Genomic DNA, 27,982 nt, shown 5'->3' with positions numbered 1-27,982 from the left:
TTCCTAGTTGACAGCTCACCTCACCTTCTCTTTTGAGGATTTGGAATGCGCGTTAGTTTGTAAATTGCCGGAATGCAATATGCTAGAAATGGAACAGCTTTTATAAAAGGAATTTAATAAGTTACAAGTTTACAGTCCTAAACCTATGGAAATGTCCAAACTAAGGTATCCATGGAAAGATACCTTAATCAAGGAAGGCAGATGGGTCAGAAACACCTCTGTTGGCTGGATAGTTACGTGGCTGGCATCTGCCATCCCCTTGCTCCTGGGCTCCATTGCTTTCAGCCTCTGTTCCTGTGGGGGTTCCTCACTTTGCTTTTTCAGGGCTGGCTCTCATCTCTTGGCTTCCCTGGGCTCTCTCCAGGTTCTGGCTTGTTTATCATCTCATGGCGACGTCTGCTGGGCTCCAAGCATCTCCCAACGTCCGTGTCTCCATTCTCCATATGTCAGCACCTGTGTCAGGTCTGTATCTACAGTTTCTTTCAGCTCTATCATTTCTGTAGGCTCGAGACCTCTATCATTTCTGACCCTGTCCAAAATGATTCCTCTTTCAAAGGATCCCAGTAAACCAATCAAGACCCACCCTAAAGAGGTGGGGTCATATCTCCACCCACATCTGGGTGCATCACATCTCTGTGGAGATAATTTAATAGAAAGTTTTCAACCTACAGTGCTGAATCAGGATAAAAGAAATGGCTATTCCCATGAGAATGACACAGGATTAAAACATGGCTTTTCTGGGGTACATAATATTTTCAAACCAGCACAGAGGGTCTGTCTCTCCTCTCGCATGTAAGGACCCTGGGACCACATTGCTTCTCCCTGCCTGACGTGTAGTGGAGGGCGAGAGTGATGGAGCTAAACTACCCACATGGGAATCGCACCCAATGTTATTCAAGCGCTATCACATTTAACCCTCACGACCACCCTAGGAATAGATATTGTTATCCCCATTTTATAGATGAGGAAAAGACGATACAGAGCGCCTAAGTAACTTTCCTGAGGCCACCAAGGTAGGAAGTGGCAGGCCAATCTTCCAACCTGGGCATCTAGCTCCATGGCCTGTGCCCTTCGTTGCAATTCTACCACCCACTCAGTGGCCACTGAGGCCCCCTGCGTGCCCGGTTGGTGGGGACGGCCTGGCGTTCCCGGTCACAGAGGGCCGCTGTGCTGGGTTTGAGCCTGCCCCCCCAGGTTCCTTTCTTCTCTTAGCCACTCTGCACTGTGCCTGGGAGTCCCCTCTGTGGACAGCATCTACAGCCACGGCCCCCTTGCCTTTGGCTCCATTGAGAAGCGGTCAGTGGGAGGTAAGTAAGTTGGTGAAGATGGCAGGACAGTCAGCAAGGGGTATTTCTTTCTCTGATCTCTGCCCTATGGGGTGGCTCGAGGTTGGAGCCCCAGCCCTTCCAGGTGGCCCCCTCCAAAGCTTCAGCTCTTCTTGAGTCCCTGTGCCATGGCCTGGCTCCCAGGCCCAGGGTGGCAGTGGCTCCCCACCGTTGACAGCCTTGGGGTGCTTCGCCATGCCAGCCTGGTTTCCCTTACACCTCCTCAACCTCTAAACTGTCCCTTCATTCAGTTCTCTTCCATTCTCCACCCGAAGGGGCATCCCCTTTCTGTCAGTACCCTGCAGATTCAGCCTCCAATATCTCTTCTTCCCACCTGCTGGGACCCCACCTTTCAGTCCTTCGGGTTAAGGTTCAGTGTTTCCTGATTTCCTTTGTTGAAAGCCAAGTGCTCAGAGCCCTAAACCACTATTAACTATTTATCAGATGACTTTCCGACCCTGACCCAGGACAAGTTAGTTCTGTAGTAAGGAATAGGAACCAGGGGTCTGGAATATGGAGTTGGAAAAAGCAGAGCAGGAGGGAGAGAGAAGGGGGAAGAGACAGAAGTCCCATGAAACAACTTCGCGAGAGGTCCGAAGGGCGCTTTCAGAGAAGGCAATCTGCTGCTGGGGGAGGAGCCTGGGCTCCTGGGGACAGAGACAGGGAGGAGTCACAGCTTTAAGGCTGGGGACACTTAACCTCTCTGAGCCCCTTGATTTATAAAAGAGGAACAATGATAGTATATGCTTCAGAGAGTTGTTGTGAGGATGAAATGAATAATATAAGCAAAATGCTTATTGCAATGTTGAGCAAGTGTTCCATAAATGTGAACAATTATTGGTTCCAGTAGGGAAAGACCCAGTGTTTTGTGAGGCTTCAATGAAACTGTTTACTTTGTGATTAGGGAGCCTGTGAGGTCCACGTTAGGGAATATAAGTGCTGTCTGAAAACCAGGGCAGCCCTGAAGTCAGGAAGAACTGGATTCAAATTTTGCTTCTGTCAGTTGATACCTACATGAGCTTGGGCAAGCTTTACTTGAACTTTCTGTCTTAGTTCCCTCAGCCATAAGATGGGGCTGATTGTACCCACTTCTCACAGCATTACTATGAGGACCGGTTCTAGTTTGCTAGCTGCTGGAATGCAACACACCAGAGATGGATTGGCTTTTAATAAAAGGGGATTTATTTCATTAAAAAAGTATAGTTCTTCAGAGGAAAGGCAGCTAACTTTCAACTGAGGTTCTCTCTTATGTGGGAAGGCACAGGGTGATCTCTGCTGGCCTTCTTTCCAGGCCTCTGGGTTCCAACAACTTTCTCCAGGGTGATTCCTTTCTGCATCTCCAAAGGCCTGGGCTGAGCTGTGAGTACTGAGGTGAGGTCTGCTGAGCTGCTTGGGCTGTGCTATGTTGAGCTCTCATTTAAGCACCAGCCAATTAAATCAAACATCATTCATTACAGCAGGCACGCCTCCTAGCTGACTGCAGATGTAATGAGCAACAGATGAGGTTCACGTACCATTGGCTCATGTCCACAGCAACAAAGAACTAGGCACGTTCACCTGGCCAAGTTGACACCTGAACCTAACTACCACACGGACCAGATGTGCTACAGGAATGATTATTATTCAAAAGGCACTCACTTTTATTTTCTGCCATTCAAAACAAGATGACAGTGTTTCTCTTTTCTAATATGGTACTTAAAATTACATTTTAGTATAGTCTTTGAAGATGATAAAATAATGTAGCTCTACAATTTTGTTTCTGTTTGTGTGTGTGTGTTGCTTAATTTTTTCATAGGCTATGAATTCTCAATGGGGCAAGGGTGAGAACTGTTTCTTGGGGGTAAAAATCTTAGATATTTCAATAGTTTGTTGCCTTCCAAAGTCAAATCCTACTGGCAAAACTTATTTCTTAGTATTTAGAAATTAAATAAAATTAGAGTTTTCTCCTTAGCGGGACAATAGTGAAAAAATAAAAGTTAAAGACTCATTGCTGTAGGGCCTTTTGAGGGATCATATTTAAACTCTCTCTGGCAACAAAAGGAAAGGCACAACACAATGTTTTTCCTTGACTGTGTTGGTTCTCCTCCCTTTTTGCTGTTCCATCTTTAATTTATTGAATGATGAGACAAGTTAGTGTTTTTTGATTTAGCCAGTCTTCTAAAAAACGTGGCCATTAAGTTGTAGTAACTCAATATTAAAAGTAATTTCCATAGGCATTTGTTTTGTTGTCAATAGCTGTAGCACTAACACTGCATTACTCAATTCCTGACAGCAAAACTACCACACTCCACGCCAGCATCTTAGTTCATTCCACCCAGAAGAATCTTATTCCAGTTCTGATGAAACAAGTTATGTTTATGATGATGACTTACAGTTAAATCTGCAATTAGGACCTCTTCCTTTTGAGCCTCTGCCCTATTCAAAATGCCATTTATTCCAAGAACTGCTAGTTGTTTCCACTGGCCATTGAATGAGATGCCTGATGACTGCCTGAAATAAAACCACTAGCTTCTGGAGACCTTCCAAAGTTTCCTTTTAAATGTGATTTACTTTAATAACTAGTGTACAGCCTCCAGATCCATGCTTCTTTAAATGTGTGACCATGGGCAGGTAACTTAATGACCCAGAACCTCAGTTTTTTTCCCTCTTGAAAGTGGGAATAATGGTGTCATCCCTTCCCATCTCCTGGGAAACAAAGTGCCACCAAATGCCATTATTGCCATAATGAACCCAAAGCTGTGGGATTTCCTGCCAACACGTTTACTACCAATGAGAACCTGCACACATGCTGTGCCCTCCAGTTCTTTGTTACACACTCTCGGCCTGACTAACTGGGGCTCATCCTTTAGGTCCCTGCATAGAGTTACTTCTGCAGAGAAACCCCCCTTGATCCCTGTTAGGGGTTAAATCGTGTCCCCTTCCCCATACCCTCCACCCCCCAAAAAAAGATATGTTGAAGTCCTAACCTCCAGCCCCTCTGAGTGTGACCTTATTTGGAAATAGGGCCATTACAGATGTAGTTAAGCAAGTTACAATGAGGTCATACTGCAGTGGGGCGGACCCTTAATCCAAAATGCTGATAACACAGACAGATAAACACAGAGGACAGCGTGTGGAGCCAGAGACTGAGTTATGCCACAACCCTAGAAACTCCAAGGATTGCTGGCCACCTTCAGAAACCAGGAGAAAGGACAGAACACGTTCAGACTGCAGAGGGAGCATGACCTTGCTGGCATCTTGATTTTAGATTTTTAGGCTCCAGAACTGAAAGTCAATGAATTTCTATTGTTCTAAGCCACCCAGTTTGTGGTTTGTGGCTTTAGCTGTGCTTTCCTACAGCTGGCCTGGGAAACTGCGACTATCCCCCACCATGTTAGGCCCCTTAAAATCGTTTCCCACACCCTTTAATTGACTTTCATTCATAGCACCTCTCATAATCTATATTTGTATATTTATTTCTATGTTTATTCATTAAATTCCGGGCTCTGTCCTGGAGCAGACGCCCCAGGCCCTCCCTTGAATTCCCGTGACCTGCCTCCTGACAACCCCTTCCCTTTCCTTGGCTCCACTGAGGAACCCGCTTGGCATACCTTTCCCTAGCATCCCTCCTTGCTCTTGAATCTTGCTGGTCACCCATTTCTTCTTGTTCTCAGTTATAACTCCCTTATCATGTGTCACATCCCTCAGGGGAAGGAATTTGGCAGCAATTTGAGAACATCAAATATCATAAGCTAATCCATTTTCCTGTGAAAATATCTCTCGGGAATAGCCTGAGCATTCATTAAATCCTTGTTTATTATTAAGTGCCCATCCTGCATACAAGTCCATGTTCGATATCGGGGGAAAGTGTAAATGCTCATAAAAACATGATTCTCGGCTGGCTTCCATTTCTAATAAAATGGCAGGATAGAAGCTTCGATCAACTTCCCACAATGAAAGACCTATACATTCTGGATAAAATATTTAAAAAGCCCTACACATCCATAGCTGATATCCCAAGAAAATAAGCGAAATTCTCAGAGGTCAAAATCAAAGAAGCCAAAAAACAGAGCATAAGAGGTTGAACACTCTGGGTGCCTAGTGTGGGTGGCGAGGGTTTGATCTTAGAGACCAAAGGGCTTAGGTTTTAAGGGCTTCACAAGGGCAGGATATATTGCCTTTGGCTACCCCATAATGCTCCGAATTGGAATTGTTACCCCAACACGAAGCTGGAGCTCTCAGAGGAACACACCCTTTGGACTGCAAAATCACACCCACTGGCCAACAGAGAGGACAAGGCAGTTTTCTGCCTGTGCCCTGGCTTTGGGGGCAGGGGACAGACAGTAAGAAGGGCATCTTCCTTGAGAACTGTTAACCTCAGACCTATCTTCATAGAGTTTGAAGTTTGAATTTATGCTGCTTATGAGGGCTGGAAACCCCCATGCAGAGATATTAACATAACAAAGTGTTTCTAGGCTGTTAACATCTTCGGAAGCACCTGGCAAAAGAAAATGCAAAACATGTCTAGAAGAATGTGCCTTCAACTCAGCTTGTGTTTCCCCACAAACCCTGTGCCCAGAAGCTCACATCTCAAGATACAAAGCATGTTGCAGCTATCTAGAAGTATACAATGATTTAGAAAGACAAGGCACACATTCAATGAGACTTTGTGTTGACATACATTTTACTATGGTCTTTGTAAAGTTTCTAAAGCTAATGCTTCATTCCAGAACATTTGACTATTGATAGTAGAAATGTCAGGTACCGCAGAAAGGTAGCAAAGAAAATTCGTACAAACAAGACCTTTTCTTTGCCCATGAAATCACTTGAGATTTATTAGTCCACAGCTGCCTCCCAGGACTAGCTGAGAATCAGGAGGCTTGTACTTGCACAGTTGCACCGAGAAATGCCAAAACCAGGTTTTTCCTCCACTATGGAGTCAGTATATCATAGGAATTAAGAATGGAAGACCTGGGTTACAATCCTTACTCCACCACTTCCTTATCTTCTCAGTGCTTCAGTTTCCCCACCTTTAAAACAATGATACCAACAGTGCTTGCCTTACAGTTTTGGTGTAAGAATTGAGATTCATTCATTTGAAGATTTGGCCCAAGTGCCTGGCACCGAGAAAGTGGTCAATAAATGTTACCTATTATTAGACTCATTAGAAATTGATTACCAGATCTTAACGATTATTTCTCATGAGACATGCACTCAATTATTTACCTCTAAAAGCAATTCAGAAAGCTATTTTTAAAATCACACCAGCTCATAGAAATGGGTCATTCTATCTCCATCTATTCAGCTTCTAAAGCAAGCAATTTATCCTTCTTTCTCCAGGTGTATAAACATCTGACAAATCTAGGTCTTCCCTTGGGTTAGGCAAAGAGTTCTTAGTTATGATACCCAGAAGCACAATCTATAACAGAAAAAAACAGTTGCAACAAAACGGAGAAAATATATATAAATTGGACCACATAAAAATTAAAAACTTTTGTGTTTCCAAACACCGTTAAGAAAATGAGAAGACAAGCCACAGACTGAGAGGATATATTTGCAAATCATCTGATAAGGACCTGTAGCCAGGAAAAAGAAATCTTGAAACTCAGTAGTAAGATGACCAGCAATTTGAATAGACATTTCAACAAAGAAATTGCAAGAATAATTATTGAGCACATGAAAAGATGCTCAACATCAGTAATTATTAGGGGAATGCAAATTAAAACCACAATGAGATACACTGTCTACACAAAGAGAGTTTAACATAAATTTTCTATATAACCTAGGAATTCCACGCCTAGGTATCTTACCCAAAAGAAATGAAAACGTATGCACATACAAAGACTTGTCTATGAATGTTCCTAGCAGCTTATTCACAATATCCCAAAGTGGAAACAATCCATACAATGGAATACTATTCATCGAAAACATTATGTTAAGTAAAAGAAATCAGATTCAAAAGACTACATACTATGTGATTCCATTTACATGAAATGTCCAGAATAGACAAATCCATGGAGACAGAAAGTAGATTAGTGGCTGCCCAGGACTGGAGGTGGGATTAGGGAATGACTACAAATGGGCACTAGGAATCTCTGTGGGGTGATGAAAATGTGTTAAAACTGGACTGTGGTGATGGTTGCACAACTTGTAAATTTACCAAAAATCAACTAATCATATACCTGGAAATGGATGAATTTTGGCTTACAGATTATACCACAATAAAGCTGTTTTTTTTTTTTAAAGCCTATTATCCTGTGAATTTTTGCCTACGTTTTAACACAATGCAATCTTCTTCTTTTTTTTTTTTTTTGGCATGGGTAGGTGTGGGGAAACGAGCCCGGGTCTCCAGCATGGCAGGGGAGAACTCTGCCACCGAGCCACCGTGGCCCATCCAACACAATGCAAATTTAAAAGTTTTAGCTGTGTGTTTTTTTTTGATGTTGGATCAAAATCAAGTGTAGAAAATATCGATCGAAGCAAAATAAAATTCAAGAGCAGAAATCATTAATGTGACAGTTGTTTCATTCCTGATAAATGGAGCCACCTACTGAGAAGACATAATCGTCGTGAGTCTTTATGCCCCCAATAGTAGGGCTTCACATTACCTAGGACAAAACCCAAGTGAAATGAGCTGAAATGAACTGATCTGTGTTCATGGTTTAGAGGGACACTTTAACACACTTATCTCACTAAGCATCAGGTAAAGATTTAGAATTATTCGAAAACAAAATGAGCTTGGCCAAAGGTACATGCGCACAAATAAAACTTTAAACCTACCAGAGGTAACAGTCTTTTTTAAACAGGCATAGAACGGGTCCCCAAACTGATCATGTATTATGTCACAAAGAAAAGCTCAATAACTTCTAAAAATCAGAATTCAATTTTAGAAAAATAAAATTGCATGGGTATTGCTATGGCCAGGAAGCCCAGAATTCACTTTGAACAGCCCCTGCCTTAGCGCCTCAGTGTTGTGATTGGCCAATTAAACCGGGCACCTGTGTGTGTGGTTACATTTACTGCTCGCATCTGCCAAGAAACCTAAGAATTTAGAGCCTGTCCTCAATCCTCAATTACTTTCTATTTATTTACCTTAGATTGTAGCTCGCCTCATCCCCATTAGTTTAAAGAAAGAGCCTTCCCCTCACATTCCCTGGACAATGCTGCCCTGTACCTTTTAATTATTTACTTCTGTTGCTTTTGTTATTATGTATTTGTTTAATTTTTGCTAAGGTTTATTTCCTTCTTCTCCCACACACCTACACTCTGAAAACCCAGCATCAGTACATTTCACTCTGGAGATGACAATTCCCTGTGGCCCTTCCTCTCTCCTGCACTTCCTGCTGAAGCCATTTCTTCCAGCTTCCAGGGAAACAGGCCTTTCTAGCTGGTTCCTTCTCACCTTTGCTTCCCCGTTCTTGAGGGTTTGTCGCATGCGGAGCCCTTGTGCTGAACTCGGGGGAGGCAGTGGCGAACAAAATAACGTGGACCTCAGGGCGGCAGGTGATGATTGAAAACACGGAGAACCAAAACGCACGTAGAAAAATGGGAATTGCGGATCAGCGGGTTGATTAGTTTGCTTTGCTTTTGTTGCCTTCTGGATTTCCTGAATAGAGCCGTGAAATTTCTCCTCTCTCTGAGACTGATGTGATCCTTTTTCCTTCTTTCCTTCTTCAGATGTCCTTCATTGCCTATGTCTGCTAATTTCCTTTCGGCTTCTTTCTTGTTCTGATGAAATGTGTTCTAACGCGCAGGCTCCTTCCTTCACCACCACCCAGCCGGTATTTCAATGCTAAAGGAAAAAAAATGGTAAGCTAATGCTGACCTTTAGCTTTTGGCTTGTGCTACAGAATGGTAAAGTGGGTGAGGCTCTTTCATTTGCAATTCAGGAACAGAACCAGCAGATGTTTTGAAGCCATTGATGAGGCAGAGGCTAGGATGCCCTAGCTGACCCATTACCGGGCTGGAAGGAGAACATATCTTCCTCCGCAGTGAGAATTGAGAGCGCATTCCAATGAGAACTTTCCAGTACAGGGCCCGGGGTGTGTGGCAGGCTATTGCAGCCGACCGGAGGAGAGCAGATCCCCAGAGCAGCATGTTCCCTGCCCCAGCACAGCGCCTTCCTCCCGAGTATACTGCAACTTGAGCCTTCAGGAATGAAACATTGAGATATTGACTATGTGATTTGCAAAACCACCTAAGTTGCTTGCAAAAGAACTATGCATTTTTTTAAGCAAAGATTTAAATTTAGCACAAATGAACTTTTAAACTATGATTAATAGGAGGAAGCAGGAGGGAGCCTTCTGAAGTGCTTCTAATATTCTGTATCTTGATCTGGAGGGCAGCTCTGGGTGTATACAAATGTAAAATTCAGGATTCTAGTACTTTAGGTGAGTTATACTTCAATATAAAAAAATTTGAAAATAAAAAGCACATGTTTAACTGAATCCAACTCACTATCACATATAAAGGATGCCAATGAGCCGTGGTATGCCTGGTACCCTTCTAAGTAGATGGCAGAACCACCCCTCTGCCGGGAGAATTTGCTTTGGTTCTCTGCACACTTTCCCAAGCTGCTTCCTCCCTGGAGTCTATAATCTCCACTAGAAAAAAAGGAATCATATCTGGCAGTGTGGCTTCTGCTTGGCCTTTTCATGACCCTGCCCTGACCCAGTTCGTTCTCTCCCCTGCACCCATCAACTTCCAAGGTTGGGGGGAGCTGAACGAAGGCCTAAAGGTTCAAGGGGAGGCCAGGGTGCAGGGCAGAGCAAAGCAGGGGGGGGGGTGGTGGCAAGCAGTATCTCTGCTCCCCTGCTATCTCTGGCTTCCCCTCACATCTACTCCCCCAGCCTGAGACAGGAGGCAGAGAACTGTAGACTTTGAGATGGGCAGGGGACCCTAGGTCATGAAATTCTATCTCCCTATTTTCTTTTTTTTGAATGAGGCATTCCAAGTACAGAGTGGTTAAGGGGATTTCTCAAGGCCACAGAGCCAGTCGGAGGCTGAACCAGGACTAAAACTCGGGCCCTCGGTTGCCCATTGCTGTGCCCGACCTATGATCTGAATACAAGCCTGAAACATGTCTCTCTCTTGCTCATAAATCCTTCCACCCTCCTCTACCTTTGTGCTGGTTTGAAAGGATGTCTGTTCCCTAGAAAAGCCATGCTTTAATCCTAATCCCATTTTGTAAAGGCAGCCATTTCTTCTAATCCCTATTTTTAGCATTGCATGTTTGAAACTGTAATTAGATCACCTTCCTGAAGATGCAATTTAATCAAGAGTGGTTGCTAAAATGGATTAGGTGGAGGTGTGTCTCCACCCATTTGGGTGGGTCTTGATTAGTTTCTGGAGTCCTATAAAAGAGGAAGCATTTTGGATAATGAAGGCGATTCAGAGAGAGCAGAGAATGACATAGCCACCAGAAGCAGAGAGTCCACCAACCTGCGACATTTGGAGATGAAGAAGGAAGATGCCTCTGGGGGAGATTCATGAAACAGGAAGCCAGGAGAGAAAGCTAGCAGATGACACCATGTTCGCCATGTGCCCTTCCAGCTGAGAGAAGAACCCTTACTATGTTTGCCATGTGCCTTCTCACTTGAGAGAGAAACCCTGAACTTCATCGGCCTTCTTGAACCAAGGTATGTTTCCCTGGATAGGATACCTTAGATTAGACATTTCTATAGACTTGCTTTAACTGGGACATTTTCTTGGCCTTAGAATGGTAAACTAACAACTTATTAAATTCCCCTTTTAAACACCATTCCGTTTCTGGAATATTGCATTCTAGTAGCTAGCAAACTAGAACAACCTTGCTTACCCTTCAGATATTTTTTTAGATTTTTTAAATAGAAAATTTATTGACATACTGTTTTTATGCCATTATATTCACCCAATTTAAAGAGTACAACTCAGTGGTTATTAGTATAATCCAAGAGTTGGGCAGCCATCACTACATCAACTTTAAACCATTTTCATCACCCCCAGAAAGAAACCCTGTACCCACTAGTAGTCACTACCCACTTCCCTTCAACCCCAGCACTAGGAAACCACACTCTACCTGCCGCCTCTATAGATTTACCTATTCTGGACATTTCGTATGAATGGAATCATACAATACGTAGTCTGCAGTGCCCACCTGCTTTCACTTAGCATAGTCTTACAGCCCTCCAGTCCATTTTGATTGCTAAGTTCTTCTTGTTAAGGAATATGGAAAAAGTGGCAGAAGGAAGAATGAGAACAAGAATTCCCATGCTGACAACACAGCGGCACAGTGAGATAAAGGGGAGAACTGATCATCTCCCATGAGCAATGCACTTACTCTAGACTATTTCTGGTTATTATCTCATTTAGTTTAATCTTCATAGCCTATGGGCATGAAGCTTAAACTTCAGGTATGAAAACTCAAGAGCGATTGTAGTACTTTTTCCAAGGGAATCTAAGGAGCAAGTAGCAGAACAAGAATCTGAATTCAAGGAGTTCTGGCTAGGGAGCCCGTTGCCCTGCCCTGGGCTGGGTGGCTTCTGGAGCTGCCGGGTTCTGACTGCAGGTATTTCATGTTCTGTTGGAGGAGGAGTCATGGCCAATCTAAAAATGGTGACCCTACCCTGTTCAAGAAGGCAGAGTGAGAAGCTTCAGGGCTCTTTCTGTGTAGAGAAGCTTTGAACAAACAGGCAGAATTGGCAGAAACAACTTTCTGAAAGCTCCAGAAAACAGTTAAAGATTGCAGTAACAGGGTGAGTGCTGAATCAAGAAAAAGGCCACTTAAAAATGGTAGGCTATCTTGACACGCTGGCTGACTTTTCCTTCATCCCCTCACCGGCTGGGTGTGGAGCTGGTCTGGACTTCCAGTGTGAATCCCTGGTCCCAGTTCCAGAGAGAGCAGAGTAACCCTTGTGCACATAATGGGAGCATGTGTGTATGGCACAGTCTCTCTGGTGGTGACCAGAGGGACTTGCTTCCAGAATTTGTCTTGCATGTGGAAGATGTCTTACAAAGCGCTCCTACAGGATGTTGAGGGAGAGAGGTCAGGTGGCTGCCTGGGGCAAGGGATCACTGGCTGTAGGACATACAGTGTAGTGCCCAGGACTGCAAGGAAATTGTTTCCCAGGGAAGAGGGAATATCTGTATCTGTGTAAATAGGGGGAATTCCTAGGGCCACATGTGCATGCCCAAGACAAGATGCATGCACCAAAAGGACTAGGGAGCCCCTATGCTTTGGCCTGGCACTATTCTGTAAACTCATTGTATGGATAAGCTCTGAAGGAAAGATTAGCCATACATTGTTACCCAGGCAGCCACCTGACCTCTCTCCCTCAAGTACTCGCACAGGTCAATCTTTCTGTTCTTTTTTTTTTGCTAGCTCCAGGCATTTAAGGAAAACTTTCATAACACTAGCTGGATACAAGCTTAAGAAGCAGATGGCTTCTTAATGGCTTCAGAGTCTAAATTCTGGCCATTGCACATTAAAATATCAAAATGCGCAGATTTCAATAAAAGATTACAAAGAAACAGGAAGTAACAGTCCAGGCAAAGAAGAGGATTTAAGCATTAAACACCACCAGTGAGGAGGACCAGACCTGGGACATACCAGACAAAGACTTAAAGAAATGATCCTGTTTATGCCCAAAAAGCTGAAGGAAAACATGGACAAAGAACTATAGGAAATCAGGAAAACAATAGATGAACATAAAAAGAATATCAATAGAGAAATGATAATTATGAAAAGGAACCAAACCAAGCTGAAGACCAAAGTAACAGAAATTTAAAATCTTCTACAGGAGTTCAGCATCCAGATTGGAGCTGGTAGAAGAAAGAATCAGTGAATTTGAAGACACAAAAACTGAAATCATCTGGTCTGAAGAACAGAAAGAAGAAATGATGAAGAAAAGTGAACAGAAACTAAAGGACTCATGGGACACAATCAACCATAACAATATACACACTGTAGGAGCCCAAGAGAAAAAGGGGCAGAGAGAATATTCAAAGAAATAATGGCTGAAAACTTCTCAGATTTAACAAAAGACGTAGATATACAGATCCAAGAAGCTCAGCTCACTCCAAATAGGACAAACCTGTTTAGACCCACACCATACCAAGTTATAATCAATCTTTCTAATGCCAAAGATAAAGAACAAATGTGAAAGCCACAAGAGAGAAGCAACATGTCATATATAAAGGAGCTTCAAAAAGATTAAGTGCCAATTTCTCATCAGAAACCATGCAGGCAAGAAGGCAGTGGGAAGACATATTTAAGACGCTGAAAGTAAAAACTTGACAACCAAAAATTATATACCTGACAAAACTGTCTTTCAAAAATGAGGGAGGAAAAAAAATGAGGGAGGGATTATGACATTTTCTAATAAACAAAAACTGAAGGAGTTTGTCACTACCGGACTAGGCCTACAAGAAATGATAAAGGAAGTTCTGCAGGTTGAAAGGAAAAGACACTAGACAATTGACTGAAGTTACATGAAGAAAAAAAGATTTCCAGTAAACATAAGGACATGGTAAATATAAATAACTAGACCATTGTATTTTTTTTAATTTATAGGTCCCCTTTGTACTTCCTGTAGGTTTTAAAGGACAAATGCATAGAATGTAATGATAAATCAATTATTTTGAACTCATAGTAATATGTAATATGACAAGAGCTACATAAAGGTGGGAGTGTAGGAACATAGTTTATGTGTGGTAGTGAAGATATGTTGATAGCAACCCAAGTGTCCATCAGCTGATGAATGGAATAAACAAAATGTGATATACCCATACAATGGAATATTACTTAGCCATAAAAAGGAGTGAAGTTCTAGATGAGCCTTGAAGACATCATGCTGGGTGAAATAAGCCAAACACAAAAGGACAATTATTGTATGCTCTCACAGATATTAAATAATTAGAATAAGCAAACTCATAGAGTTAGAATCTAAAATATAGGTTACCAGGGGATGGGCTAGGTATAGGGGATGGGAAGTTAAGGCTTAAAATATGCAGGGTTCCTATTTGGAACAATAGGTATGTTTTGGTAATGGATGACATTAATAGTTGCACAATATTGTGAATGCAATTAGCAGCATTGAAATATGTGTCTGAATGTGGTTAAAGGGGCAAGGTTTGGCTGTATATATAGAAACAGAAGAAATTAAAAAAAAATCAATGGAACTGCACTATACAAGTAGTGTATTAAATCATGAATTTAATAAGTTGCTAATTTACAGTTCTAAGGCCAAGAAAATGTCCCAATTAAAACAAGTCTATAGAAATGTCCAGTCAAAGGCATCCAGAAAAAGATACCTTGGTTCAAGAAGGTTGATGAAGTTCAGGATTTCTCTCTCAAGTGAGAAGGCACATGGTGAACATAGGGCTTCTCTCTCTCAGCTAGAAGGGCACATGGCAAACACAGTGTGATCTGCTAGCTTTCTCTCCTGGCTTCCTGTTTCATGAAACTCCCCAGGAGGCATTTTCCTTCTTCATCTCCAAAGGTTGCTGTCTGGTGGTCTCTCTGCTCTCTCAGAATCTCTAACTTTCTCCAAAATATTTCCTCTTTTATAGGATTCCAGTAAACTAATCAAGACCCACCCAAATGGGTGGAGCACATCTCCACCTAATCCAATTTAACAACTGCTCTTGATTGAGTCACATGGCAAACACGGCGTCATCTGCTAGCTTTCTCTCCTGGCTTCCTGTTTCATGAAGCTCCCTGGGAGGCATTTTCCTTCTTCATCTCCAAAGGTTGCTGGCTGGTGGACTCTGCTTTTTGTGGCTACATCGTTCTGCTTTCTCAGAATCTCTCTCATTCTCCAAAATGTTTCCTCTTTTATAGGATTCCAGTAAACTAATTAAGACATCTCCAGGGAGATTATTTAATTACAGATACAAACATATAATACTCAGTAGGGATTAGAAGTAATGACTGTAATTAGGATTAAAACATGGCTTTTCCAGGGTACATACGTCATTTCAAATCATCACAATTAGTATCATGTGTGCAACCTGCTCTCAAATGGCCTGAAAATAGAAGATGGGTGGATAAATAGATAGACAGGTGGAAGGAAGGACAGAAGAAAGGAAGGGAGCAAGGAAGGAAGGAAGGAAGGAAGAAAGGTAAGAAGGAAGGAAAAGACAGCAAAGGTGACAAAATGTTAAAACTGGTGGATCTGGGTATGGGGGGGTATGTTTGGAGTTCTCCATATGGTGTTTGTATTATATTTGCAACTGTCCTGTAAATTGAAAATTATTTCAAAATTAAAAAAAAAATTTAAAGAGTGGGCCCATACTTTTAAATCATTTGACTTCCTGAGCCCAGAATCTCCTTTAGGCCTTCATTCAACACCCATTTGCTCATCATTGAATACTACTTTTCTTTTTTTTTTCATAATATAGGAGTTTTTTCTATTTTATATGTATATGTGTATTTTTTATTATGAAAAATAACATATACCAAAAAGCAATAAATTTCAAAGCACATCACAACAATCAGTTGTAGAACAGATTTCAGAGTTTGGGATGGGTTACAATTCCACAATTTTAGGCTTTTATTTCTGGCTGCTCTAAGACGTTGGAGACTAAAAGAAATACCAATATGATAATTCAGCAATCATACTCATTTGTTAAATCGTATCTTCTCTGTTTTGACTTTACCTTCTCCTTTGATCTTTCTCCCAACCCTTAGGGGTATTTGAGCTATGCCCATTCTAAGATTTTCATATTAGAAAGGGCTGTTAATAATATGGGGTAAAGGTATGGAACTAGTTGATGTTCTGGAGAGGCTAGCCCCTTTGGTTTCAGGCTTTATCTAGCCTAGGAACCCTATGTTGACCAAAAGGGTGGAAAGAGTTATAACAAATAAGGTCTCAGTCACTAAGACAGTTCAAATAGAGTTGAGAGGCTATTCTGGAGGCTATTATTACGCAAACTTTAGTCAGATATTGACATTTACCATGGTTTACCAAATCCCCACCAAACCATTCCTGCCAACCCTAAAGAACACCTGGGGCTTTATATGAGAGTCTACAAACGTTCCATGCACTATGATTACATTTCTTCTTTCTTTCGCTGGAGAGATGCAAATGTTAAAAAAAATGATCATGGTGATGAATACACAGCTATGTGATGATATTGTGAGCCATTGATTGTACACCATATCAAGAATGTTTGTATGTCAAGAATGTTTGTATGTTTGTTTGTTGTTTATAATTAAAAAAAAAAAGATTGAGGGTTTGGCCTATTGACTTGGAAGTCCCTAACGTTTGAGATAGTATCCAGGGTTTTCTCATTGGTAAAAAGTTTTAGTTCCATATTTTTTCTTCTGCCCCCAGGGGGCTTTGCTAATACTTTAAAAATTTTTGATCAGTGTGCTCTGGGGATATATCCAGGCATTACATTAAACTATACGGGATTACTAACACTCATTCCCACTCTGGGCTCCCTGTGTTTGGTTTGTTTAAATCTATTCATACAGGTTGGGGTCGATTCTGTGCTATAAAAAATTTAGGTTCTGGACAAAATAGACCTCTCTTCCTTTGGTCTCATAAGTAGGTAAAGTTCTAAAATAACAATGTCTTCCTTATCCCTAAGTACTATTTCTAAGTGTAAAGGAAGACAATGACCTACATGAACAATGGAGGGGACTGGATTACTAAGATATAAAATAAATCAGGCAAGATCTCTATAGACTCATGGGGTTAATCTCAAGGTATATATTATGCTATCGTTTGTGTAAGAAGATGTGTGTGTGTGAAAACTATTGTTTTTTTTATTTCTTGCTTTGTATATATGTTATACTATACAATAAAAAAAGTTTAAAAAAAAGAAAGGAAACGAGGTAAAAGTATTTAGTCATCAAAATATGTGGCTTTTACATATGGAATAAATATAAGTAATGGGGGAACAAATGCTAAAATAAATTTAGTTTGAAATGCTAGTGATCAATGAAAGTGAGGGGTAAGGGGTTTGATAGATATAATCTTTTCTTTTCTGTTTTCATTTTATTTCTTTTTCTATTGTCTTTTTATTTCTTTTTCTGAATTGAATGCAAATATTCTAAGAAATGGTGAATATGCAACTAAGTGATGATATTGTGAATTACTGATTATATATGTTAATATTTTAGTTGGTTTGTTAAATTTTTTTTTAATTAATAAATAAATTTGAAAAAAAAGAAAATAAAAAGACAGCCTACAGAATGGGAGACAATATTTGGAAATGATCTATCAGATAAAGGTCTAATAGACAGAATTTTTAAAGAGATTGTTCAACTCAACAACAAAAAGCCAGCCAACCCAATTACAAAATGGGCAAAAGACTTGAACAGACACTTCTCAGAAGAGGAAATATAAATGGCCAAAAGGCACATGAAGAGATGTTCAACTTCCCTGGCTTATTAGGGAAATGCAAATCAAAACCACAATGAGATATCATCTCACACCCACCAGAATGGCCATTATCAATAAAATAGAAAATGACAAATGCTGGAGAGGGAGTGGAAAAAGAGGCACACTTATCCACTGTTGGTGGGAATGTCAAATGGTGCAACCACTGTGGAAGGCAGTTTGGCGGTTCCTTAAAAAGCTAAATATAGAATTGCCATATGACCTGGTAATGCCATTGTGAGGTATCTACTCAGAGGACATGAGGGCAAGGACACAAACATTTGTATACCAATGTTTATAGCAGCATTATTTACAATTGCGAAGAGATGGAAACAGCCAAAATGTCCATCAACAGACAAGTGGCTAAACAAACTGTGGTATATACATACAATGGAATATCATGTAGTTGTAAGACAGAATAAATTTATGAAGTATGCAACAACATGGATGGACCTTGAGGACTTTATGCTGAGTGAGGTTAGCCAGAAACAAAAGGACAAATACTGTATGGTCTCACTGATGTGAACTGACATTAGTGAATAAGCTTGGAGAATTTCGTTGGTAACAGAGAACATCAGGGGGTAGAAATAGGGTAAGATATTGGGTAATTGGAGCTGAAGGGATACAGATTGAACAATGGGACTGATTTTAAAAATTCGAAAAAGGATAGCACAACACTACCTAACTGTAATACAATTATGTTAGAACACTGAATGAAACTGAATGTGAGAGTGATAGAGGGAGGAGGGGCACAAATGAAATCAGAAAGAAAGATAGGCAATAAAGATTGAGATGGTATAATCTAAGAATGCCTAGAGTTTATGATAGAGACTAAATGTACAAATTTTAAAAATGTTTTTGCTTGAGGAAAGACAAAAGAATGTTATTACTGCAGGGTGCTGAAAATAGATGGTAATTAAAATTTTAAAATTAAAAAAAATTCATGTGGCTTTTAAATATTACCACCCAACATTTGGAAAAGTTAATCGATGTTTTAAGAATAGCTTCAATACCTTAATTTCAAGATCAGATAAAAAATAGTAATGAGGAAAGAGAATTAAGACCATGTAAATTCCCAGTCAGTGAAATACATGCCTGGTCTTCATGTTCTAAAAGTGAAATGATAATTAGTTCCACTCTTTGGAAAAAAACAATTCCCATTGATTTTTAAATTTTGAAAATCATTTGTAACATTTAATACAGTGTGGTAGTTAGATTCAGTTGTCAACTTGGCCAGGTAAAGGCACCTAGTTCTGTTGCTGTGGACATGAGCCAATGGTATGTGAACCTCATCTGTTGCTCATTACATATGCAGCCGGCTAAGAGGCATGCTGCTGCAATGAATGATGTTTGACTTAATTGGCTGATGCTTAAATGAAAGAACTCAAGGCAGCACAGCCCAAGCAGCTCAGCAGACCCCACCTCAGCACTTGCAGCTCAGCCCAGGCCTTTGGCGATGCAGAAAGAAATCATCCCGGGGAAAGTTGTTGGAACCCAGAGGCCTGGAGAGAAGGCCAGCAGAGATCACCCTGTGCCTTCCTGTGTAAGAAAAACCTCAGTGGAAAGTTAGCTGTCTTTTCTCTGAAGAACTAACAAAATAAATCCCCTTTTATTTAAAGCCAATCCGTCTCTGGTGTGTTGCATTCCGGCAGCTAGCAAACTAGAACATACAGTAATTAACATTTATTAAAAAAAAGTGTGTGTGTAGGAGTGTAGAATACACACACACACACACACACACACACATGCATACACATATATAGTTGCCTATGTATGCATATAATATCTCTGCAAGCAATTACAAGCGATTTATAACATGGTTACCTTTGTTGCTGGGAAGTAGGTGATTGAGGATAGTGGGGGGGAGGACTTTAACTAGTAGCCTTTTTAACCTTTTAACTTTTGAACCCTGTGAAAATATTACCTATTCAAAATACATATACATTTTTAAAATCCATTCATTCATTCAACAAACATCAGTGAGGCCCTAAGACAGGGTCCTGGTCTAGGTGCTGGGGATATAGCTGTGAGCAAGACCAAGCAGAAAAGATGAAAAAGACTCATAGAATTTATATCCTCTTGTTTTTGGGTGTTCAAAAGGTTCAGCTCAAAGGCCAGCTCCTCTGATACCAGCCATACTTTGTGGGCAAGAACTGTCCTCTTCCGTACGTTTTCTATAACAATTATAGTCTGCAGGATTATGCAGACTTAATTACCTCCCCTTTGTTTTGTTTGCTGCTATTTCAACAGTGCTCCAAGTGCATCTTCTGAATTATGTTGTTTTCATCATTCACACAATTGTCTCAGTCCCACAGCCTGAGAAATATACTGCCCCTCCATCCCTCTTGTTCCCACTGCCTTTATCAGAGGACAGGAAATTAGCCATGGACCTTTCTAGAGCGTGGATAAGAACATGAACCTGGGATGAACTCCTGCTGTTCCACTTTTTTATTTTGGGCATTGTTTTAGTTTGCTAATGCTGTCAGAATGTAATATACCAGACTTTTTTTTTTTTTTTTGGCATACTGTATGGCAGATTCACAGTTCATAATTTTTCCATGTGACTATCCCACTATTGTAGAACCATTTTTTGAATTTTTTATGTTTGTTTGTTTGCTTTATTTGTTTGTTTTGGGGAAAGTGCATGGGCTAAGAATTGAACCTGGGTCTCCTACATGGCAGGTGAGAATTCTACCAAATACCAGACATTTTTATAAAGGGGTTTTTATAAAGGGAATTTATAAAGGGGATGTTCTAGTTTGCTAAAGCTGCTGGAATGTGATAATCCAGAAACAGAATGGCTTTTTAAAACAGGAATTTATTAAGTTGCAAGTTTACAGTTCCAAGCCTGTGACTTTATCCAAATTAAGGCAAGACTATCAGAATGTCCAATCTAAGGCATCTAGGGAAAGATACCTTGGTTTAAGACGGCTGATGACATTCAGAGTTTCTCTATCAGCTGGAAAGGCACGTGGCGAGATCTGCTAACTTTCTCTTCACCAGTTTCCCCGGGGCCCTGTCTGTTCTGTTGGCTCTGTCAGGACTGGTGGCTCTCATGGCTTTTGTGGCTCTAAAGCTAGTTCCAAAATGGTTCCCTCTTAAAGGGCTCCAGTAAGTGACCCCCTCTGAATGGGTGGAGACACGTCTCTGGAAACCATCTAATCACCTTTTTTTTGGCTCTACCCTGTCCAAGCATCGGGGCCGTACCTGGGCTCTTTGCCATCTCCAGGGCACATGCTCATCCCCTCCACAGCAATGTGGCAGCCAGGCTCTCTCCAATCTCCAAAATGTGCTCCACCCTCTCCAAGGCCTGAGGCGGCACAACTCTTCCACTGCAAGGAGGTGGAAGGCCCATCCTCTACCTTCGGGGCAGACTCGCTTTCTCCAAGTGCTTTGTTGGGTCCATTCTCCAGGCCTGTGGTTTCTTGACTTCAGACCTTAGCTTCCATAGTTCTGCCTTTGAAGTTATTTTCCCTTCAATGTGTCCTTTTCTGCCCCTCTTAGTTCAGACTGGCAGTGGATCCATTTGTACAGATCCCACGACACTCTCATTGGCTTTTTATGTAGTAAGCAGGGATCATGCCCATCAGACAAAAGGAGTTTCCAGAAATCCTTCCTGGATAACTCCATCTCCGATTCTGGTTGTCCTGTAATGGTAGGCTGATACCATGTTTGGTTGAGTTCTAATGTGAGGCACTACACTCGGGGTCTCCTTTCTGGAAACCCAGAATTTTCCAGAACATCAATTTCTGGTTTCTTTGCACCCCAGAGTTCCGTTCTCAACTTTTCTCTTTCCTCTTGCATTTTATTATAAGCTTCAAGGAGCAGCCAGACTACATTTTCCACATTTAGTTTGGAAATTTCTTCTGCTAAATCTCCAAGTTCATCACTCTCAAATTCTGCCTTCCATCTACAAAGAATGCCTTCCTTCCAGTTTGGAACAACATGTTCATTATTTCTGTCTAAAGCCTCATCAGAGATATCTTTTGAGTCCACATTTCTACCAACAGTATCTTCAAAGCTTTCTAGGTCTTCTCTATCAAGCTCCCCACAATTCTTCCAGAATCTTCCCCTTATCCATTTAAAAAGCTGTTCCTACATGTTTCGTATTTACAAACCGTAGCAGCACCCCACTTCTCTGGTACCAAATTCTGTTCTAGTTTGCCAGAGCTGCTGGAATGCGATATACCAGAAACAGAACAGCTTTTAAAAAGGGGAATGTATTAAGTTGCAAGTTTATAGTTCTAAGGCCAAGAAAATGTCCCAATTAAAGCAAATCTATAAAAAGAAAGTCCAAATTAAGTCATGGAAAGATACCTTGGTTCAAGAAGGCAGATGAAGTTTAGGGTTTCTCTCTCAACTGGAAAGGCACATGACAAACATGGCGGCTTCTGCTAGGTTTCTCTCCCGGCTTCTTGTTTCATGAAGTTCCCCTGGGCGTGCTTTCCTTCTTCATCTCCAAAGGTCTCTGGCTGCACAGGCTCATAGCTCTTTCTAAAATGGTTCCCTCTCAAAGGATTCCAGTAAGCAACCCCACCTTGAATGGGTAGAGACACACTTCTATGGAAATCATCTAATCAAAAGTTGCCACCCACAATTGGGTGGGTCACATCTCCATGGGAACAATAAAAAAAAAAAATCAACCCAGCAATATTGAATGAGTATTAAAGGGTGTGGCTTTTCTGGGGTACATAATAGCTTCAAACTGGCACAGGGAATTTATTAAGTTACAAGTTTACAGTTCTAAGTTCTTAAAAATGCCCAAACTAAGTCATCCAGAAAAAGATACCTTGGCTCCAAAGAAAGGCCAATGTCTGTTACATGGGAGGGCCTGTGACTGGCATCTGCTTGTCCTTGTTCTTGGTTCCCTTGCTTCCAGCTTCTGATTCCAGTGGCTTCCTCTCTAAGCATCTGTGAGTCCTGACTTAGCTGCTCTGGGGAAAAACTCTGGATTTCATCTCTTAGCTCAGGATCACCCCGGGGCCAGAGATTTGTTTTCTTCAGGTTCTGGCTGTTTCTGTGAGTCTTTGCTTAGCACCTGGCTACATCTGTCAGCACTCCAAGCATCTCCAAATGTCGGCATCTATGTCAGCTCTCACCTGTCTCTCTCTGTGAATTCTCTTAAGGATGCCAGTAAACTAATCAAGACCCGCCTTGAATGGGCAGAGTTATCACTCCGTCTAATCAAAATGTCACACCCACACCTGCATGTGCCACATCTCTGTGGAAACAACCTAATCAAAGATTCCACCCTACAATATAGAATCAGGATTAGAGGACCATTGATTTTTCTGGGGTACATGACAATTTCAAACCAGCACAGGCAGTCACTTATCCTCTTCTCCTTATGTTCCTTATCTACAGTGGGGAAAGAAAGAAGAAGGAAGGAAGGAAGGAAGGAAAGTTCTACAGTGGAGGTTGCTTACTTTTTAGGTAAAAAAACAGATAGTAAATATGTTAGGATCTGTAGCTAAATGGTCCCTGTTGCATGTGCTGAACACTGCCACTGTATTTACAAAGCAGCCATGAACAGTACTTAGAGGAATGGGTGAGACTGTGTTCCAATAAAACTTTATTTATGGGTACTGTGTCGTGTAAATGCAATTGCCTTAAGAAACCAAAAGCAGATCATACCAAAAGCAAATTCTGCACTTGAAAGCAGGTTCAACATGATGATAGTTTAGTTTGAATGCTCAATGTAATTTATTTGCTTGCTGAATCCTAAACTGCCAACACAGCCAATACATAGTAACCAAATCAAAGACACACAACACATTTGAAAATAGAGGATTCCGGAGCCTCTAACGTAATCACTTTTAACGAGAGGTCAGGGGAACTGGGCCAAGGTGGCATCAGCAGAGGTTCCAAAGCCGAGGGTAGGAGGTGATGGTGAGGACAGCAGCAGATCTCACAGCGTAGGGTGGGCACTGGAGCCAGGGGTCAGAGTGACTGGCTATCAGCCTGCCTCTACCTGGTGCTCACCCAAGCGGCATCTGCTCTGGGTTTTTATAGGAAGTGACCCTCTGGTTGGCAGCAGGCCAGTCTAAATCATAACCTCACACCAATGTCTGGTTATCCCTGGCTACAAAGATATGCGTTTCTCAATTTGTTTGCATTCTAATTGTGGTCAACATGCTTAACAATGTTTGGGCATTCAAGTTCAGCAATACCATTTCAATATACAGCACACTGAAGATTGAATTTCATGTAATTTTCATGTGTCACAGATTATTATTCTGCTTCTCATTTTCTTTCAACCACTAAACAGTATAAAAGCCATTCTTCACTCATAGTCATACATACACAGGTGGGCTGTAGCTGACCCCTGGTCTGAAGAGACTTTTTCTATTTCTTTGAGGCCTTGAGGAACTGGTTTTTCCAAGGACCCTTCATAATAAAATGGCCAGATTTAGCAAATAAAAATAGAGAACATCCAGTTAAATTTGACCTTCAGATAAACAACAAATATTTTTCAGTTTGTCGCATGCGATATTGGTGTACTTTATCTGGCAATCCTGTTTCAGAGATTGTATACTCCTAGGTGTATGGACACCAACCCCACCCTATCCCCCCATCACCACACCCCTGTACCAGGGCTGCCCCCATGAGAGTTAAAAGTACATATTCCCAGGGACTCCACTGTTCTCATATTTGGGGACTACATTTTTCTCATTTTTTTTTGGATATCTTTCTTACTGTGTAGCTCAATATCTAGAATAAATGAACTTAACAAAATGTCTTTTAAAAAGTTCATATTCCCATGTGGAGACTCCCAGACTTCATCCTGTGGTGGGAGGGTGCAGACACTGTCAGTTACCTGGGGGGAAGGCAGGTCATCTGGGCAGGAGCCAGAAAGCAGGACAGGGTAGGCGGGAAGGGGGTGGGAAGGGGACCCCGGGGTGGGAGCACTGGACGATGGCCCCAGTCACACGGGGCGAGCCTGTTGGCGGGCTGGGAAAGCCCCAGCCAAGAGCTCTTCTCCTTGGGATCCCAGGGACCGGAATTGGAGGTTGCACTTTGCAAGCCTAAGTGAATCATTTCGCGCTACTAGGTGATTATTTCCTTCTTGTTTTTTTACTTTTTTTTTTTTTTTTTTTTTTTTGCAGCTTGTATTAGTATTTGTAAGTAATAATAAATTAAAACAATCCAGCCTTGGGTCAGCAAGCCTCCTGGAAACAAAGGAAGGGCTATGTATTCCTCCTGGCCTCTTAAAGCAGAAGAAATGCTTTCAGTAAGGACAGGGTAGGGCAGCGAGCACTAGGAGGGGGTGAGAGACAGGCACAGGGACGCCCAGGGACAGAAAACCTCAAGGCCACTGCCAGGGCTGGATGCATGCCCCCGTCCCGAGACAGTCACGGTCCTTCTTGTAAAATGTAATTCTCGTTTGCGTCAGTTTACCACTCCTTGTCGCTTTGGTTTATTATTATCAGTCCTGTGCTCTTGAAAGCCTGTCTTCTAGGAAGCTTCCTGCCCGGCTCCAATTCTCAGTGCTTTTCTTTTCAAACTCCTTAGCGCTTCATCACCACTCAGTTGGCTGAATCCTGTACTAACTAGAACATCTGCTGAAGTGAACGGTTCTGATTTTTAATATGGTGAAATATTTCACTTGTTTGTCATTTTTTCCGAGGGCAAGGACAGCGCTGTGGATCAGTGTCACTTGGTTCTAATCAGCCAAACAGCTTGTTAAAAATGCAGATTCTGGGCTACAGCCTAGAGTTAGTATACTCACAGGTCTTGAGGTTGGGCCCAAGAATTTGCATTTTTTATCAAGCTACTCAAGAGTCACTAGAAGAAGAGTGGGCAAGCAGGCCCAAATGGCCCCAGCCTAATTTTACCTGCGAGCTAAAAATAGTTTTTTACAGAAGAACATTTACAGCGAATTTGATGATTAAACACTAACTTTGAACCCTAGTTGAGCAAAATGTTAACCCCTCCAAAAAAAGAATTCCATTCTTCTCATTAGTAAACCTGTATTACGAAAAAAAATTGTACATTACTATTATTATTATATTTTTAATCCATTGATGAAAATTTTGTGGAAGTCTGTTTCCCCTCCTTTTGTATAGGTACCTTCATAATATCCTCAATGTTTTTCTAAGCTCACAAAGCCTTAACTATTTACTCTCTGACCCTTCACAGAAGCTGCCTGCCATTCCCTGCATTAGAATATCGACACTGGAGACGGATCTTGTGTGCTGGTTTGAAAGGATTATGTACCCTAGAAAAACCATGTTTTAATCTTTAGCCATCTGTGGAGGCAGCTGTTTCTTTTAATCCCTATTCAGCGCTGTAGGGTGGAAACTTGATTGGATTATCTCCACAGAGATGTGACTCACCCAATTGTGGATATTAACCTTTGATTAGAGGGAGGTGGGACTCCACCCATTCCAGGTGGGTCTTGATTAGTTTACATTTTGGAGAGAGCAACAGAGCTACGGGAACCAGGAGAGCCCACACAGCCAGAGGCCTTGTTGATGAAGAAGGGAAATGCTCCCCAGGGGAGCTTCATGAAACGAGAAGCCTGGAGAGAAAGCTCGCAGATGTCATCATGTGCCTTTCTGGTTGAGAGAGAAACCCTAAATATCATTGGCCTTCTTGAACCAAGGTCTCTTTCCCTGGATGCCTTAGCTTGGACATTTCTATAACATTGCTTTACTTTGGACATTTTCACAGCTTTGGAACTATAAACTTGCAACTTATTAAGTTCCCCTTTTTGCAAGCCGATACATTTCTGGTATATTGCATTCCAACAGCTTACAAACTAGAACACCTTGTTTGTCATTGTACCTCCTTATCTCTCACCAAAATGTATGTGGTAAACTAGGTGCTCATCGGCTATTTTGTTTATGTATTTCCTTTTTTCATCCATCAAATCTACTATCTTAGAGTGCAGATATTTGTTTTCTTACATTGATGAAAATTCCCCTCAATGTTATATGATCCTCATGATATTTGAAATGGGTATTTCAAAGGCTGTCTTTATTTGATTAGGACTTTACAATGGTTAAAAGGCTCTCAGTTAATAGTAATGCCTGACATTAAAAGCCATCGTTCTTAACAATTTATATAACTTAATGGATTCTTCAGAGCAGTCCTAAAGGGAGATACCATTATTATACCCATTTCATAGATGAGAAAGCCAAGGCACAGGGAATTTAAACAATTTGCCCAAAGTGCTATAGCTCGTAGGTGGTGTAGCAGAGCAGGAACTCAATAAATCTGACCACTGAGCTTAACTGTTAAGCTGATCCACAGTATTCAGTTTCATTATCCAATATCACCCTGAGGTGGAAAGGAAAGTTTGCAAATGAGAAAATTGAGGCTGAGGTTCTGACATGGTTTGCACAAGATGCATGGCTACATAACAAGAAGGTGAAAAAAAAAATGGGACAAAAATCTAATTCTTAACAAACCACTTAGACTTAATGAATTATGACTTTTTATAGGTTTTCTGGGCATTCAAATTAAGACTTTAAAGATGATGAAGAATTGTTTTATTGGAAATTGTCATCACTGAAGATAGGATCTTCATGGTCAAGGAGTGTGGATACTTTTGGGTTTTGTCCCTCTGAACCTGGTAGAGGGCTCCGATGTTTGGTGGGTAATGATTTGTCTGCTGGGAGGCAAAAGAAGTGGTATATTGTTAAGGGTTTAAAGAAAGTCACATAGAAAGGAAATCTATCTGTATGTGTAATTTACTGTTCCAGGTATTCTTTAAAAACAGTTTTTTCATTACAGAAGTTTTAGGTTTCACAAAAATCATGCAGAAAATACAAAGTTCCAATATACCTGCCCTATTATTAACACCTTGCATTAGTGTGGAACTTTTGCTACAATTGATGGCATAATATTTTTATGATTGTATTATTAACTATAGTCCCTGATTTACATTTGTTTTCACTGTATTGTACAATCCCATGTTGTGTTTTTTAGTAACATAGATACAATCTAAAATGTCCCCCTTTACATTCAAATATAGAATTCTGTGGTGTTAATTACACTCACAGTGTTGTGCTACCATCACCGCCCATCCATTACCAAAACATTCCATCACCCCAACAGTAATTCTGAGTATATACCTGGAAGTGGGTGTTACTCGTGCTGCAAAGCAAAGCACTCCAAAATTTAGTGGTGTGAAAGCATATTTTATTATGTTCACAGATTCTGTGCTCCCAGGGGTTTGGACAAGGCAAAGGGAACAGCTTGTCTTTTCTCCATAGACTCTTGGGCCTCGGCTGGGGAGTCTTGAAGGCTGAGTGCCTTGCTGGCTGGGAGCTGCAGCCAGGTGGAGGCAGCTTTCCTCACCTGTCC

The sequence above is a fragment of the Tamandua tetradactyla genome, chromosome 2 (genome assembly GCF_023851605.1).
Source record: "Tamandua tetradactyla isolate mTamTet1 chromosome 2, mTamTet1.pri, whole genome shotgun sequence".
In the NCBI taxonomy this organism is placed as follows: domain Eukaryota; kingdom Metazoa; phylum Chordata; class Mammalia; order Pilosa; family Myrmecophagidae; genus Tamandua; species Tamandua tetradactyla.
Note: the sequence above shows the minus strand (reverse complement) of the source record.